A 12,897-nucleotide genomic window follows, 5' to 3' on the forward strand; every position below is an offset into this window, starting at 1 on the left:
TATGGTGCTGGATGTTCAATACGGGAGGTGGTGCGGAAGGGGAGAAATTAAATAAAGCACAGTCAAAAAGACCGACCAGAACAGCCTATGCCAAACGGCTTATCCTACCCAAAATCTAGCTGGCGAGAGCGGGTGGCTCGAGCTTCCAAGTCATCGCAGTGAAACTTTGAAATGCACTACCCACCTCCTTGAGAGTGGAACAATCATACTGGACCTTCCGCAAACTGCTGAAAACATGGCTTCTCACCTAGAGCACACTGCCAATATGTCCAACATATGACTGCCCAACATGTAACTTGTTCTGAAACAGCGCCTTGATGCCCTTTGGCTTAGTGCGCAATATAAATGTAAAAATATATAAATAAAACTGTGGTTAGTGTCCTAACATGGTTGTGCCAGAACGTTTCTTCGTTTGTTCTTTGCCCATCTTGTCTTTTTGCCTTCTTCCAGCCTTCTCGGGTCAGGAAAATCCTTTTATGGTCATGCATTTGCCCAGTAAAGCCTGGCTTTCATTGGGCTTGTGCAGGATATGTGTGTTGGAAGCCAGGAAATGGGTTGGGACTAGCTGTTCCCAGGCCTTGTCTCCCCTCTACACAGGAGGACAAGAAACCTTAGGGCTGGTCCAATAAGCTAGCAACCCCAGACACATCTTAACAGGGTTATACACAAATGTGGGTTTCTGCATCGCAGTGCCTAGGGTTCAAGCAGCAACTAACAGATAAGACCCAACAAGGTAAGAACATGTCTGAAGTTACTTGTTCCCTCATGCATTGTCACAACCTCTAGGTGGTCCCTTTGGGAGCGCTGGCACCAAGGCCTAAACATATTCTTTTCTGGGAAATCGAGCCACGCAAGGCAGTGCCATTATGTTAGTGGCAGTAACGGTCTAGTCTTTCCTAAAATGGACACCGCCAGGAAAAAGAGAAGGCTTAAAGCTGGCATGTTCCTAGCTACAGGTACGTTGCAACCCTCTGGTAACTTTCGCCCCCGGTTCATACGCTAAAGACATTCCGCTGTTTTACACTGCCCCGTTCCCTCTTCTGCTTCTCCTGGCTCCCACTACCTTGTGGCGTTCTTTCGTTTCTCCCTTTGCTCTGCCACTTCAGAGCTTTCTGTCTTTCCCCAGCACTCTCGCTGTGCTCTTCTTCTCCGACTGTGCATTGCGGTGGCTGGTCATTCCTGCCCTTCCCAGCCTGACTTGAGTTCTTTTCCTCCGGTTTGCAGGTCCCTCCAATAATTTTGTTCTGCGCTCGCTCCTCACATTGGAGTCTGCGTTACCAGCACAGCAGTCTATTTGTCTGCGATTCCTTGTGTATGTACACTCCCAGAGTGTACTCTCCTGGGTAAATTATCTGCTTATCCTTGTGCCATTTGTTACCTAGCCTATGTTCTTCTCCTCCTGTCAATCACATCATACAAGCCTCCTGCATTCTTGAAGGCTGTGCCTTTTGCTTATCCTCCGGACTGTTTATACTTCCGTGATCCATTGCTTCATGCTAGTGAACCCCACCAGGAACAACTCCAGGATAACAACTCTCTGCCTCAATGGACTGTTTGGTCACCTGAGGATCATACAGCAGTCAAGTCTTCATTCCGTGAGGGTTTTTGTGCGTCAGTGCTTTTCCCTCAATTACAGGACTCTCCCCCCCCAGACCGCCACATCATACTCCCATTTGTAAATTCTGGAGGTCGCAGTGGCGGCCGGCGAGGACAGGGCCTATCTCTACAGAGACCGTCTTCGGGACAAAAGAAAGGGAAAGAGGACGGAAAGAGACAAGTCCTCACGAAAGGACGACGGATCAACATCTTCAGGTGACGATTGTGAGATGCATAGAGTGAATCTAGCCTGGAGGGACCCGTGAAACCCCATGTCCACTTCCTGAGGGTCAATGGGCACTCTCTAATCTGTTCTTTTTGCATGCCTCACAACGCTTCCAGGATCCACTCTCACCCTGTCCAAAACCTGAATGAAGTATAAGTAAAAGCTACGTATTACATTCCTGACTGTTGTCCTTGGTCTCCATACCTGGTGAACTCTTTGGGCTAGAACATGCACACACTGCCTCATGTACTCAGTCTAAGCCGGAAACAACAAAGATGTGGTGGACCAATCAGATGGACTTCATTATTTCTATTTCTGCTGATTGACTGCCGAGGCCATGTGAGATTTCCATGCATTAGATGTGCAAGCGAGAAAACTATCGACAACTGGGCCTACACATCGGCAGATTGGGCTCCAGGAAATGCCTAGCAGGAATTAGAAATGGAACCACATGATGTGGCAGCGCAAGCATGGTTATCTTCTTGAAAAGACCTCGCGAAAAAATAATAACTCAGTGGAGTCTGTGGTTTAATAACTTCTTAGGTTATAATAACCCAATGATAATTGCATAACGTATCGCATAACCAGTTATGTCCAAAATGTGCAGTTATTAAACGTTTGACTCGTAGGCATCGAATGAGAACAAAAGAGGAACCGATAAAGGCAGCCCACTAGCGGCACTTTGGGAATTACGGATTAGGTGGTAATGAGGAGGGTTAGGGCAGAGATGCCAAAGTTAAGATTTTTACCCCTCAGACAGAAACCCCACAATCTCATCCATCCCACATGTGTATCACCCGTCATGAAAAATACGTACACTAGCTTTGTAATTTTGAACATTGTTTTGCCATTTCCGGGCTACTCAATGGCTTAGCCCATAAATCTCTCTATTTAGTTTAGTTGATAACATGTCAGCATACCTACAGAGACGCCCATATATGTCAACAGGTCCATTCCATTTAGTAGGAGCTAGCCCAATACTAGGTTATTTTTTTGCATCGTTTGACACTGAAGCGCCCAGATTTAGTATGAGGAAATGGTGGACTACATGTCCCTGAATGCAAAGAAAAACAGGACTGGATTCCCTTCCCCCATATAGAATGATCTATGTATACATGTTCCATCCACTCCGGTTCTGGTTTCATTATTGCACTTGTAGCTTTGCTTTTCCCATTATACACCCAGAACTTCAAGTGCCAGAATTCAGAGCAGAACTGGATTGGAATAACATCTCCTGAATAGTCACGTATGTGGCAGCTGTAGAACTGGGAAAATCGAGTTCTAATTTAGGCATACTCACTTGAATAAATTGTGTGATCCTCGTCAGAATATATTTTCCTGTGAGAGAATTCCTGGGAACCCTCAGAAGTCACCCTGCCTAGCCTGATTAATACATATTTTAAAAATATTCCTTCAATGGAGAAAAATATTTCACATCCTTTGATCGCCCACATAGCTCTCAGGTGACCCTCATTTGAGAGGTCTGGCCCTCAATAATCCCTTGGTTGTACTAAAAATAAATACCCCATTTTATGCTTTCACCCTGAAAAATATTCACCAACTTAATATAGTTTCTTTGGTGCAATTATCCCAATAGCTGAATATTTTAGCGCAGACTGGAGATGAAAAGCCAGGTTTTAAGAAGCTTTCCGCTGAATACGATGCACCATTAAGACATCTGGGCAACATTATCAGGATAGAGCACATATGCTGGCGCCCAAATTGTTGAAAGACTTGATTAACAAAGCTAGGCTGACAGTAGGAGACAACCAAAGATCTGAATTGTTAAAATCCAGTTGATTTGTATTGACATTTTGACTGCATTTTTAGTCTTGGTTTCCACTATTGTCTACCTTTTGTGGAGTGGGGGTCACCTGTTTTATGTCCTACACTTATGCATTGCTGTGAGGCTTTCATTTTTTTCAGTTGTGTGGTACAGCATTGCATGGCCTTTGTTAGTGGTGTATTGTGTCTTCGTTCCTTCTTTTTCTATGCTCTCGGTGTATTGATTCTCATCATTTGATTATATTGTACCATCTCACTAATTTATGTAAAGCACTTTGGTGTAAACACTATACAAATACAATCAAATAAATAAATAGATGTACGTCTCTGTGCATTTTGATTGTCTGGCATTAAGTCGGACAACCAATACAGTACCAAAGAACCCACGCAAAAAGAAACGTCCTCCACAATCGCTGCAAAAAGTCGGCATCTTTAGAAGAAGCACTGCAGAGGGTGTATACCATATCTGTCCGTCATCCAGTCCCTCTGTCTCACCAGAAACTTCCTGTTTTATATTTTTCGGGCTCTTTGGGTAGATGTATTTTCAAAAAGATTGCTAACCCCGTCTCCGGTTTCCTTGAGCGACACATACTGCCGTTTTCCCTGAAAGTAACCTCAGTAGTGTCTAAGAAGGAGGGTTTACGGCAGCACAGCCCCTCTAAGCTCCCATCCAGTCACTGACACAAGGGTCCACGCGTTTAATGCGAGTCTATGGAATGTTACTTACGGAGCTCCCTGGTGTGTCCCTGGAGTCAGACAACACAGCCAGACAGTGCAAAACGAGTCCTACTCTGCAAGAGACCAGTCTGTCTCCCCACAGAACTGCAAAGAGGCAGCCGTCGGTGCACGGTCACGTGGCTCGTAGCTATTTCAAATGTCAAAAGCAATTATGCTTAACTTAATTCTCACCTGAGGATTTTAGTTAATTGCAGGAGAGCAGGTGTCAGTTTCTTTCCGTGAGAAGTTCCAACGAGTTGCGGCGACTTGTCAGGATTGGCAAGAGCCTCGCAAAGCTCTTAGAACGCAGAAGCAAGGCAGGTGACTTCAGTACACCCCAGCCCTGGAGCCTAGGCTTACATTAACTTGACACCTGTAAACGATCTAGTTTTCAAACTGGCAAAAGAAAATGTTCAATTCGCAGCTACTCCACAGCTTTCAATTTGAACTTTGTTCACTAAAAATTACTGAAGCAGCAAAACCGGGTCTGCGGTTCATACATCGGTGAGTGCAGTAAGGACAGAGGGAGTGGGGGTGTTTATTTTGACATCTTTCCATGTGCTTTCTTAGTGAATCTGCCTGTTTTGCCAGCACGTGATATCAGCGTGGAGTCACTCAGTCAGATTAGTGAATAACATTTATGGGGGTCATTTACAATCAAATGCAAATTGCATGCAGGGACTGGCAATGTTTGCACTTGCATGCTGCCAGGTCTCATGCATTACATTTTTCAAACTCACAAAGCTGAGTACAATGGCAAACCGCCCGCACTAACGTGAGCGTGGGTTTAGATTCTACAAAGAGACACGGAGGCGAGTATTATGCAGTATGTCTCCTTTACACTTGACACAGCAGCAAAAGAAAAAAAAACATATGCTTTTAAACATTTGCTTAAAACATGAAAATAAACCAATCAATTTAACTATTTCCCAATGTAGGAGAGGACCCCATCCCAAGATGGCTGCCACGCGCCTCCCTATAAAGACCCAAGAACATAGTCCCTTGTACCGCGGCCTATCACTGCGAAGACCCTGTGAAACCAGCTCTACTTGACAAGACCACACAGACCAAGAAGAAAAGAAACCCACGACTACATACTCAACCCAAGAAGTTAAAGTAATGAGGCTCAAGCCTCGGTATCCAAAAATCACCGCTGATGGATAAAAATCTATCAGCGAGAAAAAGAACAAGCGCCCTTGTCCTCTTCTGAAGCTGCGAGGTCAAATCAAGAACAGCAAAAACGGTCCAAACGAGCCCTGAGACCCATCCAGCTAGTGATGTCCAGCTCCTATGTAGTTCCTTTGGGATACTGTGCGAAACTCCTCCACAAACTCCACCCTCAGAAGGAAGCTGCAACGAGGCAAACGCAAGATAAGGGAGGGTGGGAGGGATAATACTCGCCTCTGTGTCTCATAATAGAATCTAAACCCCCGCTCAAGTTAGTGTGGGGGGGTTAGCCATTCTATGTCGAGAACGAAGGCTTTATATTATGAAAGTTCAAAGCTCTTGCAGAACTACATTAGCAACATGCTGGACCTTCTTATGATTAAAGGTCTGAAAAGTAGACTCCCTGGACCAATCAGCTGCAAAACTACTGCCAAGGAGGACTGATTTGGAGGCCATAGTGCCTCTAGAAGAATGGGCCCCAAAAACAGACATCCACCCCTGCCTCTTTCATTATCCAACGCACCCAGCGAGCGAAAGTGGCAGAGGAAAGCGCCTCAAAGGGTTTTCTGCTGGAAATAAGCAGCTGAGAGGTAGAGGGAGGCCGGTGTGATGGGGCTTCCCGTGCCTCGGGCCGCCCTGTACTAGAACCAGTGGTCGAAGTGAGCGGGTGCGGTCGGGAGCGGTGCTCCTATACTTTTTTTAATTAGCTTGTATAGCTCCTATACTTTTATTTTAAAAAGAAACCGTTCCGGAATGGTTTTGTTTTAAAATAAAAGTGTAGGAACAAGTTCAAACCTTCACTTTCAGTGCACTGCACTGAACGTTCCCTTAAACAGCAGGCGCAAGTGTTTGGGGGAGTGTATTGTGTGTGGGAGGGGTTGTGGCAATGGGGTTCGTGGGGAGCAGGGGCAGGCCGGCAGGGATCATAGCTCCACTACTTCTTTTATACACTTCGACCACTGACTAGAACCAAAGCATGCGCATGGAATGAGACTCGGACACACACGTCTGATCGTTCCAGGGTCCCGGCGGCAACTGCCTCGCAGGCCATCTTTATTTCTTACACGCATGCGCCACCACAACGAGGCTAACGCATGCACACCTGCAATACGGACATAACATCCCTTTTTTTCTTTAAACAAAAACAACAACAACTTACAACTACAACACATTCACAGGTACACCATGAACGTTATGAACGTTAGCTTTCTGGATAGCGTCTCTTGGGCCACGGACAGTCACCTATTCAGTCGCCTGAATCTAGAATGTAGTCTTTGAGCCGAACAGGTATGGCGCGGCTTTGTCGCACCGGGTACCTCCTTTCCGCCGGCGAGCTGAGCGGTGGGTCCCGACTGTCGGTGGTGGATCTAAGGATGGGTCATCCTCCGGTACCTCTGCATCTTCCATCTGCAGCATTGGCCTCGTAGGATCAACTTCGGGAAGCCGACTGTGAAATCTTTTGAAGAAGGACTGGTTGCGGGTGATGGTTCCTCGTGCATTCGCCGCAGTGATCATAGATCCTTTGACGTGGATGACTACCCATGGTTGGGTTTCATATGGCAGTGATAGTTTCCCCTCTGGCTTGCGGTTGCGTACCAGTACCGAGTCTCCAACCGCTATGTCCTTTTCTCGCAGTCCTCTCCGTTCGTTCTCCTTGGCATTGTGGGCTTCTCGTTCCCTTCTCACCCGGTCATTGTCTATGATTCCCCGGCCCCCAACCTTCTACCTCCGGGAGGAGGCCCCTCAGACATCTCCCAAACAGAGCCTCGGCCGGAGCCACGCCGGTGGACTGATGCGGTGTCGACCTATATTCTCGAAGAAACTCAAATAGGGTTCTCTACAGTTCCACCCCACTGTTGCCCGCTATTCGAAATACCTTATTGAGGGTCCTCTTGAGCCTTTTCGGCCTCCCCATTCGCCCCGGGCCACAGCGGCGACACCTTCCGATGTTGTATGCCCCGTTCTCTCAGATACTGTGCAAATTGGGTCCCAGTGAATGGTGGCCCATTGTCCGAGCAGAGGATTTCAGGGAGACCATGTGTGGCACACATCTTTTCTAACGCACGGATCGTGTGATCGGTGGCGTGTGAGTCAACCAGCTCCACCTCCGGATACCTCAACCATTGGTCTACTACCACTAAAAAGTACATGCCCCTCCCGGATGACCCAAAGTCAGCGTGGACTGTGCCCCACAGCTTCTCGCTTCGTTCCATGGAATTTATCGGGGGTGCTCTTTCTACGGGGCTGGCTGCCTGGCACAGTAAACACCCTTTTATATTCCGCTCAACTAGGGCTTCCAGATCTGGGAACCAGACCTTTGTGCACAGCCTCGCCTTCCTCTTCCTCTTCGCCACTCCGTGGTGACCGGTATGCGCCAGTTCTATGACTCGGGCTCTTAGCGACCAGGGTACCACAATTTGCCGGCCTCTTAGTAGCAACCCATCCTCTGAAGTGGAGAGTTCATCACAAATTTTCCACAGTGCCTGAAGATCTCTCTGGGCTCTGTCCTCCCTTCTTGTATTATTCTGTAGAACACTTCTCCAATCGCCGCTCTGCATTGCAGCTCTGATGATTTTGAACACCTCGTCGCCTGCTGACTCCTGTGCCATCAGATTTCTGTCCAACGCCACCGGCATGGCAACTGCCACGACATTCTGTACGAATTCTTTGCACTCTGCCACATCCCCCTGATCACCTTCCCTCTCCCTGTTAGGATGACGGGACAAGTACTCTGCTGGATTATTCGTCCGCGGACGGTACACCAACTTGACCCCGTATTCAATGAGGGCCAGCATCCACCGTTCTATCCTGGGAGGAGGTTTCGAGGACACACCCGCTAGGATTGGAAGAAGCGGTTTGTGATCCATGATGACAGTTACTGGTTTCCCAAGAATGTACAACCTGAAATGTCTGCAGCCCCATAAAATGGCCAAGGCCTCTCTCTCTATCTGAGAGTAGCGACATTCAGTCTCTGTGAGGGCTTTACTCGCATATGCGATAGGTAGCATCTCGCCTCTCACGTCTTTCTGCATCAGCACAGCTCCTAGGCCCACCGGACTGGTGTCTACAACCACCTCGGACTCGGCCGCAGGATCAAAATACGCCACTGTGTCCTGATCTGACAATGCCTTCTTTATTACATCGAACGCATCTTGTTCCTTGGTACCCCAGACCCAAACAGCGTCATTTTTCGTGAGGGCCCGGAGGGGCTCAGGTAGGGATGCCAAACCCTTGATGAAGCGACCGCAGTAATTCACCATCCCCAGAAAACTGCGGACCTCTGTCGGCAATTGGGGGGGTGCAGCCTCGCTGATGTCTCTGACTTTGTCCGGATCCGGGGATACACCATTGCCATGAAACACAAAGCCAAAAAACCCAATGCGATTTCTGAAAAATTTGCATTTTTCCCGGTGTAAGGTAAGTCCAAGATCTTTCAGCCTCTGCAGGGTTGCTTCTAGACGCTTCAGGTGTTCGGCATGTGTGGTGGCAAAGACCAAGATATCACTCATATTAATCACTCCCCTTAGACCCAGTGCACCCCTGATGGCATTCTGAAACACCTCCACTGCGGAAGAAATCCCAAATCTGAGGCGCTTAAACTGGTACAGACCCTCATGTGTTGTGAACATAGTAATGTACCTTGAGTCCGCATGTAACTCCAGCTGGTGATATCCTGCTCTTAAATCAAGTTTCAAGAATACCTTGGCACCCTGCAGTTCACTGATGATATCATCTATAGTGGGGGTCAAGTGGCGTTCTCTCTTGATGGCCGCATTAGGCAATCGCATGTCCACGCAGATGCGAACCTTGCCCGGTTGTTTGGGCTTAGGTGCCACCACGATCGGCGAGACCCATGGAGTCGGCCCTTCCACCTTTTCGATGATATCCATATCGATCAGTGCTTTGAGTTCTTCTTCAACCTGGAACCGAAGATGGAATGGAATTCGTCTGTGTTTTAATGCTGTTGGGCGGATCGTTTCATCTATGTGGAGCCGAACTGGTTCAGCTTTTAGTCGACCAATCCCTTGAAACGTATTCTCGAATTTCTCCAAAAGTGAGTCTATATCACCTTGATAAATTGCACACGCAAAATGGACCAGATCTAATGCTTCCGAGGCTGCACAACTCAACAGGGACCGCGGGCTGACGTCCGTGACGAAGAACCTTGCCTTGATTGTCTTCCCTTCCCGGGCTACAGGAACTACAAACACCCCTTTGATTGGCAGGGGAGGGTCACCCCCGAACGTCAAAATCTTCGCCCTCGAATGGTCCAATGTAGGGGGGGCCTGGGAGGGCCTCGTAGTGTTCGGTGGCCAACACGCATACTGAGGCAATAGTGTCTATTAGTACCTGCGTGGGGACTCCTTGAATGTCGACTACACACATTGGTTGTCTTCGTTTTCTCGCCCCGGTCGCCAAACTTGAAATGAAGAAGACTTCTTCATCCTCTTCCTCCTCCTCGGCGATGTTGAGTCTTTGGACATTCTGTTCCACTGCAGCGACACTTCGTTGTTTCCTATATCCACCGCTTACCCTCGCAGGTCCCCGCTGTGTGGCAACTGGGGCAGCCGCTCTGCACATCCGGGCATAGTGCCCTGGCGTGTTGCATCTTCCGCAGGTCCTCGATTTGGCTGGACAGTCTTCCGAGTGCGGCAAATCATATCCGCAATACCGACAGATAACCGTATTGCCTTGGGGAGATGTCGGTTCCTGCCTCTTTTGGTTCCACCTCGACTTTGTCTGGGATTGTCTCCCAACCGCAAAAGCTTCCTCGAGCTTGCCTGGGCATGCGGCAGCGTCCATTTTAGCTCCTCTACTCTCAGCAAGTTCGTAGATCCTTCCACTGTCCAAAATCTGTGTCAGCGACATGCCTGGCTCTCTCAAAACCTGCCTCCGCAGTTTCCCTGAGCTGCACCCTTGGATTAGTTGGTGTCGGATCATTACATCGGCATCCGTCCATCTGCACGTGGTGGCTAGCTGTCTTAAACGTGCACAGAATTGATCTAATGTCTCCTCATCGTGCTTTTTTTCTCCACACATGACAAACCGGTCAAATTCTACAATAGAAAATAAAATGATCCCTTAGTGCGGTTTTGATCGCATTGTAGTTTACCACTGGTAGGGTCAGAGACTCATATATGCGCAGTACCTCTGTGCCCGCCGAGTACAACAGCGTCGCCACTTTGGCATCATCATCTGTTTCTCCGGTGGCGGCGAAAAACATGTAAAGTTTTTTTATCCAGAAGAGCCATCTCGGGCCCAGTTTCGAGGGGGGCCCCGAGGTGTCAAACTCTTGCATTGGTTGTAATGAACCATGTTGTCTTCTCACCTCCCTCACTGATCCAGAGGCCTCTCCTTCGTTGTCCGTCATGTTCACAGGTCGCACTGGCACCTCAGACCGTGTTAGAGGCCGCAAACTTGGCTATATTCGTGTCCGACGTAGGGAGACTGCCAAACATCCAAAACTTCAAGGATCGACCACCGCAGTGTTTAGACAGCGCACGAGCACCCTTGCGGGCCGCAACCGCCTTAAACACCATAAATAAAATGGCCGTCGTCACTCGTGTGAGGATCGTGGCGCACGTGAGATGAAATACCCATAACAACACAATTGTACTTGTCGGGCGTTTTTCTCCTCGTGTCCCGCCTCGTCGCCAGTGTGATGGGGCTTCCCGTGCCTCGGGTCGCCCTGTACTAGAACCAAAGCATGCGCATGCAATGAGACTCGGCCACACATGTCTGATCGTTCCAGGGTCCCGGCGGCAACTCCCTCGCGGGCCGTCTTTATTTCTTACACGCATGCGCCACCAAAACGAGGCTAGCGCATGCGCACCTGCAATACGGACATAACAACCGGTAAGCAGCAGTCATATGATCATAACATTGCAAAGAGTTAACCACGCATTGGGCCTCATTACAAATTTACCGGTCCGGAAACAACAGTGGCTTACCGGCTTTGTTGTTTCCAGACCAGCAAACTATGAGTCTGCCTACAAGAGCCGCTGTGCCCGACAGGTCTGACCCTGCCGGGCGGAGTGGCCACGGTAGGCAGACACGTCATGAAAGCACTGGCACCATAAACAACGGTGCCAGTGCTTCTGTGTTCCCCATTCCCATAGAGTTTCATGGTAATGGGGAACAACATTTTACCGGCGCCTGACTTTCCGGTCCACTTAGGTTGTAATCCCATGGTGGCACTGGGAAGTCAGGTGCCAGTAAATTATTCAGAGTCTGGCGGCAAGGCGCCAGTAGCACCGGCAGGGTTACTGCCGGACTTGGAATGAGGGCCATAATCTCTGATCCTCTCGAAAGGAAGGAAAAGAAACAGAGGTGGTGAAATTCTTTGTACAACGTGTGATAAAGAAAGGCACACCCTCAGCGGAATACACTATATTGTCAACATCCAATGCCCCGACGTCAGAAACTCTTGATGGAAATAAGACATAAAAGCCAGTTTAGCAGACAGCTGTTAACGTGAAAAATCCTCATTATCAGGTCAGGACTGGAAAAAGCAAAAAAACAAATGAACATTCCAAAAGGTAGAATACTTAGCCCTAGGTAGAACCTTCATCCTAGTGGACAGCAAGGCTTTCTTAACCGGGAAATGTTTCCCCACCTTTTCCCCCTTCACAAGCACATGACCTGCCGAAATTGCCGATCAGAAATTATTAATCGTTCTATAAGCGTTCCCCTCCTTTGAACAATGTCACCAGAAAATTACCACATCTACTGGAGGGGCAAAAACGGGATCGACACTCCGGTCCACGCACCAGCCCACCCAGCGTGCCCACACAGAAGAGTGGGAGATCGGAGTGGATCTAGCCCAAGAGTCCCTGAGACCCTGGAAAGCGTCACCCGAAAGCCCTGGGAAAGCCCAGGAATCAAAGAAATCTTCCAAGCGATGAGAGGAAGCAGACCCTGCAGCCAGAGCTAATGCGGACCCTGGATCTGTGAGAAGAAGGGGGAAGGACGGCAGCAGGCAAGGAATGTCCATTGCTAGCTCCAACAGAGCCGGGAACCACACTTGGGTTGGCCAGAATGGGGTGAGTAATACCAGAGACACTTGTTGTCTGCAAACCTGCAGGAGAACCCGAGAAATGAGCGAGAAGGGGGGAAACGCATATCCCGAGGTTCTTCCACTCCTGTAGAAATGCATCTAGTGCCTTGGCTTCCGGATCCGGACACCAACCGAAGAACTGTGACACCTGACAATTGAGGTGAGAGGCAAAGAGATCAGTGCAAATTGGACCCCAAGCCTCCACCAGGAGTTGGGAAACCCCCACATCCAGTTTCCAGTTGCTTCCATTCCAGAGAAACCTGGAATTCCAATCCTCTACTGTATTCACTAGACACAGGAGATACTCTGCATGCAGGGTTATTCCCCTGTTATAAATAATTATAATTGT

The 12,897-nt window shown here is 48.6% G+C and overlaps 1 protein-coding gene across 4 annotated transcripts in view; it reads right to left on the reverse strand.

Moving 5' to 3' along the window:
* The window catches only part of LOC138491689 (glutathione hydrolase-like YwrD proenzyme), an 846,074-nt gene that overhangs the window by 472,724 nt on the left and 360,453 nt on the right, over positions 1-12,897 (reverse strand). The window contains exon 1 of one of the 4 annotated variants that reach the window (XM_069618365.1): positions 4,517-4,711. The exons of 2 other annotated variants lie outside the window; for them this stretch is intronic. The gene's annotated coding sequence lies outside the window, so the exon portion shown is untranslated. Of the gene's footprint in view, positions 1-4,334; positions 4,455-4,516; positions 4,712-12,897 lie in introns of those variants that run through there. One more of the 4 variants, XM_069618366.1, reaches the window with a different exon arrangement.

Source organism: Ambystoma mexicanum, chromosome 10 (genome assembly GCF_040938575.1).
Source record: "Ambystoma mexicanum isolate Mex_15411 chromosome 10, UKY_AmexF1_1, whole genome shotgun sequence".
Lineage (NCBI taxonomy): Eukaryota > Metazoa > Chordata > Amphibia > Caudata > Ambystomatidae > Ambystoma > Ambystoma mexicanum.